Raw genomic sequence first — 6,000 nt, 5'->3', positions numbered from 1 at the left:
TTATAGCAGTCTCCTCTTTCACACGCTCTCAAGTTACTGGTGCTTAGAGTCTTAAAAAACTAAAGTTTTTATGTTCTTGTCCCAGCCTCCTGCTTTTTAAGAGCCACCCAGCTCCAGTGATTGGATTGAGTAGGCTGTCTTGTGCCGAGTGGTTGAAGACGTGTTTCAACAGATGGTTGGGGTTAGAGCGTGTCATCACATTTGAGTGGGGGTCAGAGAGGAAAAGCTGTACAGTAGGAACTGTGTGGTCCTGTGAGAGTGCATTGCGTGTGCAAAGCAAAAGAAGATCCCTTTGGAAAGGCAAAAGAAGGGATACAATCTCGCAGGTACGCGGTTTTGTTTTTAGACAGCAAAATTTTGAAACGCTTAGATTGTAATTACCATACAACTGTTTCTTCTTTATGCCTATTGTATGACCAGGAGATTGTGTGTATGTTCTTTGATTGTTCAGTACTAGACGTAACTTGGTTTTGTTTTTTCTTAAAGGTTTACAATAGCGAGATGTGTGATTCTAAGAGAATGCCTCGGTGTCATTGACGGCCAGGGTTGTTTAAGCTGGTGTGGGAAAGTAAAGAGCTCAGGAGGTTAGCAGTCTCGGTCTTCTATCAGTCTTTACTTGTTTCCACTGATACTACTTTTGAGAATCACAAAGGCAGCAATATGCATTCCTGATTAAACTGTCGGAAGCAGCCTGTTGGAGTCACTGACACTGCAGTTTTCTGAACATTTACACACCGGTACTGGTAAATTACCAGACTTTTTTTTAAAGGTTTCTTTGCAGTGTTATTTGGGAATAATTGAATTGTCAGCAAAAAGGCTAAAACCAGCTTTGAAAATGCCACATTAAATATTTTAATGGAAGTGGTTACTGATTACAGTTTACAAACGTTGATGTGATCTTTCCAGCTGTAAGAATGTAACAATTATTGCAGTATACCGTGTGTTTCTAATTACAATTAGAATCACACAAGATACAGCAAATAAGTTGGGTGCAAGGACTTTTTAAAATGTTAACCCATTGAGTACTGAAGGGTAATTCTGCTTAAATTGCAAAACCTGCAAGAGTTTTGTCAAATAGTGTTTGAGAACGGTGAGAGTTGCATTTATATTCTGAATTTTTGTTCTTTTTTTTGATTGGAAATGGCATGTGGCAGCGGAGGACTGGGTGGAGCAATTAATTTTGAACAGACTTTACAAATATGGGTCTAAGTGCAGTTTATTTAGTTGTAAGTAACACGTGTGTATCTGTTCTTGTGCATCAAATGTATGTGTATTTTTATGGACAGGTGCTGGTCTCTCCAACTCTCGTATGTACAGTTCCTGGTAGCAAGGTTTTAGGAGTCAATTAATGAAGGAGAGCTTGGTTTTATTAGTTGTACACACCTGTGGATTTACTAAATGGTACTATACTAGCAGCAGCCTGTGACTGCACGCTGCATCATGATCCTAAGGAACAGTAATAATAAACAAGGCTGCAGAAAGAGATTAAAACGTATGTAAATCTTCAGCATTAAATAATATGAAAGAAAGTGTCAGCAATAATACTAAAACAACAAACAAGAGGGGGAACAAAGTCTCCTCAATGAAAAAACGGAGACAATTCCAACACTCAAGCCTTATACTGTCTTGTTTTATCTCTGGGTTCTCAATTGCAGATTACCCACTACTGCCAGCATTATGTAAATTGTCAGAAATCATCAGCCAACTGGTAAGACATACTGTAAAACTAGTTTTTCCAGCATCCAAACCCAGTATAACCCAGCAATTTTATATTTGAGTTGCATTTGGCTGCAGAAAACCCACACTTCAGGAATCTGGCATCACTCAAGCAGGTATGATGTAATATAAATGCTCCTTTAAATTTCTTGAGCCTTCACCTCAATGAACCATGCTGTACAGCAACGTTGATGTCCTGTCAGTCAGCAGCAGAAGAAGCAATGTTGTCAGCAGATGTATGAAATATATGGGTTACAATGTATCATGGAAAACAAATAACATTTAAGTCTATACACTCAAATGTTATGGAATAAAGCTTCTAATTTCATACCTTTCACTATTTAATTCTGTCTATTACTTCACCAGCCATGATAGATCTCTCATCCACTTCCAAATGATGTCCTCAGGCATTAGCTCTATTTGGAAATATTAAATCAACAAATACTTTGTGCTGTTTTCAGAGCTACAGAGATAAGACATTTCACATATGCATTTTACTAAAATGGTTGTGACTGCGTTTTTGTGTTTTCTGGCTACATCCTGACACAGGAGAGTACGATATTATTGTATTTAACTTTTAGTTCTGGAATTCTGTTGTTCCTTGTGTGACCGTACTATTGCAATCAAGCATAAAAAGCTATTTTTCACACTTACACTTAAACTTTCACTTTCTTGAAAATGTGCCTTCATTGCATCTCTTGCTCTGTCACTCTGTAACCGAGAAATTAGTCTGGATCAAATTTTGTGCCTAGTCTGACACAAGAAGCTCATAGATAGCTAAAGGTTTGTTCACTGATTTCATAAACAATTGATGTTGAGCGAAGACATCAATACTGGGTGGTCCATCTCACCATTAGCAATCTTTGGGTATTTCCTATGAGGGGAATTGCAGTGTGTTACAGTTGGCAAAGTGGGGTGTGTTTGGGGGGGGTGGAGGTGTGGGTGTGTGGATCAAACATAATTCCTGTGGGGTTGCATAGCACCCCTGCTCCTCTTAGCTCTAAATTGGGTCTTTTAACAAATCAGGGCAAGAAGGAAGTGGTGGTTGGCATCAGGTTGCGCGCATGAATAATTTCCTCCTTGAACCAAGTACACTATAAAGTCATACCTTATTGATACTGTCCTTTAAGCACCATATGTTAGGCTACATATAGCCTTCACCATTGTGACACAGCTAGGCCCATCTTTCTGCTTGGCACACTCAAGATTCAGTGCCCGTCTGGTAATCAAAAAGCAAACTTGAAGCCATGGAATTTCTAGGCCTCGATATCTCACTCACTAATTTTGATCTCAGTCTCACATTTGACCAATTACATGTATGTTTTTTAATTTAACCTATTTTCCTAATCAACCAGTTCAGAGATGTTATTACATGTGTCTGGAGTAGGTGGGCCTTGAACCTACGCCTCCTGGTTCAGAGGTAGGCCAACCAATTATATTTATTCGTTTATCTCTCATCTATTGCACCAGCCCAGGATTAAAGCTAACTATTAATTCCAGTTAACAGGTTCAACTGCTGCAATGTTCCCAAAAGACTTTTGAATAATCAGGTTTTCAAGAACATGATCCAGTCTTTTTAGGGTTTTTGAGAACTTGATTAAATATTTCAAACCTCGATCAAATCTCTCTCAGTTTTCTTCTCTCCGTGGAGAACAGCCTGAACGTCTTCAATCTATCCTCATAACTGAGATTTCTCAATTCTTATAAATCACTTCTGCACTCCCTCCAATATATTCACATCTTTTCTGTAATGTGGTGCCCACACCTGCGTACAGTCCTCCAGCTGAGGTCTAACAAGTGTCTTCTACAAGTTCAACATCACCTGCTTGCTCTTGTAGAGTATGCTCCAAGTAATAAAGCCGAGGATACTACGCAAAATGTTAATGCTGCTTTCTTCCCATAGATGCTGCCAGACCTGCTGTGTTTCCTCAGCAATTTCTGTTTCTCTTTCAGATCTCCAGCATCCGCATTTCTTTGTTTGATATTCCTGTATGGTTAATTCACTGCTCTCTCTACCTATCCTTCAGTGATCTGTGCACATATGCACACAGGTCCATTTGTCTCTGCACCCCCTTTAGAATTGTACCCGTAATTTATATTGTCTTTCAATATTCCTGCCAAAGTGTATTACCCCACTCATCTCTTCATTGAATATTATGTGCCACCTAACTACCCACTCCACCAACTTGTCAACGTCCTTTTGGAATTCCACACTGTCTTCCTAACATTTTATAATTCTTCCAAGTTATATATCAGCTGAAACTTTGAAATTGTTCCCTGCACACCAAAATTGTGATGTTTAATATAGAGCAGGAGAAACAAAGGTTCCAATTCTGACCCCTGGGAACTCCACTACTAACCTTCCTCCAGCCCGAAAAAGATCAGTTTCTCTCTGTTTCCAAACATTCAGCCAATTTTGTATAGTTTTGTAGTTAGGAAGAATTGTCCAAATGATAACCTTGCAAGTGTTTTAAAAATGTTTTAGATAAGACCTTATCAAATCAGAAATGATGGTAAATGTTTTGCCAATATTAGTGTGATGTTTAATGTATATATGTATCACTGAGTTAGCTGGCATGTTTCAATTTTGGTACATTGAGAAGGTCAGCTGTTTTGCATAGTATATGTATACAGTCTATTTCTAAATCCAAATTACTCAATTTGAGGTGCCGATATTGGACAGGGGTGAACAAAGTCAGAAGTCACATGACACCAGGTTGCAGTCCAACAGGTTTATTTGGAATCACAAGCTTTTGAAGCACTGCTGTTTCGTCAGTTGATTTCAAATAAACCTGTAAGACTATAACCTGGTGTCGTGTGACTTCTGACTTAATTGATTCTGACAGGGTAAATTTCCTACCAAAATAAGACTTAATGCATTTTCAAAATAGAGACATCACAGATAAGGCCCGATTTAATGCCCGACCCTGGTTAATCTGAGAAGTTGGTTGGTCTTTCTCGACTTCAGTCTGTGTAGTGAAAATGCTTTCACAATATGGTGAGCTAGGGAGCTCCAGACACAGCATGAATGTATGGCGATATATTTCGAAGTCAGAATGATGTGTAATTTAGAGGGAAGCAGGTGATGGTGTTCCCAAGCATCAGTTGCCTTTTTCCAACTTAGGTGATGGAAATCACAGGTTTTGGAGGTGCTACCAAAATTCAATCCAAATCAATCTGTTCAAAGGAAGCAAGCTGCTTGAGCTATCCAGTCTCATCCTGTTGAGAAAAGAAAGGGAATTTGTTGAAGAATGTGGGACTGTAAATGAGTAATTTGTACAATTTGTGACATCAAAGTGTAGGTCCACAAATGGCAGGAGGTGGTTTTCCCCAGGAAATACTGACAACAGATTGCTTAGTAGAATTCCTTTTATTGTGTTTTGACCGCTAACCCAATGACAACTTGCATTTATATCCTGCTTTTATTTTTAAGAAGTTCAAGGTGAATCATATCAGCAGAGGGGAAAAGGTATGTTGAACCAAAGAAGGAGCTATCAGAGGAGATGAGCAAAAGTTTGTTCAATGGTGATAAAGGAGGAAAGAAAATTTTGGAGCCAAAGCAATTTAGGGAGGGAATTCTGGATTCTGGAGCAATGATTCTGAAGACATTATCATCAATGTGTAGTTTACAGAGTCAGGCAATGTAGGAGAGTGCGGAGTTAGATGAATGAAAATTTGGTGGAGTGGGTCGAGAATTGCAAGAGGCTGCAGGTGTAGGCAGAATCAAGACCATAAACAGAGTGACACACTGGAATGAAAGTTTTAAACTTGAGACATTGAATGACCAGCAGTCAATACAGATCGCCAAGGTCAGTGGTGCTGGTTGATCTTAATCTATCCAAGTTAAGATGGAGCTTAGTTTTGGATGAGCTGAAATCTGTTGAAGCTGGACGATGAGAAGCTGTTTAGTAACTGTTCGAATGGTCAAGTTAGGTGGCAGAAAATCAATGAGAGATCTATGAGTGAATGGGCTACAGTAAAAATGAAGAAGGACAAGTTTACAAAGGTGGAATGCAACAGTTTTTGTTCAAGGTAAGTGAGAGATGATGTCAGACATGCATGATGCTGAGGTTTTATATATGCTGGATCAATGTAAGACAGTCACATAGAAGGGGATGGAATCAGTGATAAGGGGGCAAAGCCTGCGATGGTGGTGGTCATAGTGGTGGTGAGAGGGAGGGTGTGGTACACATGAAGATGTAATATGCACGCGGGTCCAATAACCTGGACCCAGGCCTCTAGGAGCTCGCTGTGCTTGATTCAGGTACCAGGCCACTGTGCTCA

At 39.5% G+C, this 6,000-nt stretch overlaps 1 protein-coding gene across 1 annotated transcript in view; it reads left to right on the top strand.

Annotated features, from left to right (window-relative positions):
- Positions 1 to 209: 209 nt before the first annotated feature.
- The window catches only part of sulf1 (sulfatase 1), a 270,640-nt gene continuing 264,849 nt past the window's right edge, over positions 210 to 6,000 (top strand). The window contains exons 1-2 of the mRNA XM_048595683.1: positions 210 to 326; positions 487 to 584. The gene's annotated coding sequence lies outside the window, so the exon portion shown is untranslated. The remainder of the gene's footprint in view (positions 327 to 486; positions 585 to 6,000) is intronic.

This window comes from Rhincodon typus, chromosome 4 (genome assembly GCF_021869965.1).
Source record: "Rhincodon typus isolate 14 chromosome 4, sRhiTyp1.1, whole genome shotgun sequence".
NCBI lineage: Eukaryota > Metazoa > Chordata > Chondrichthyes > Orectolobiformes > Rhincodontidae > Rhincodon > Rhincodon typus.
Note: the sequence above shows the minus strand (reverse complement) of the source record. Positions and strands in the feature narration are given on the sequence as shown.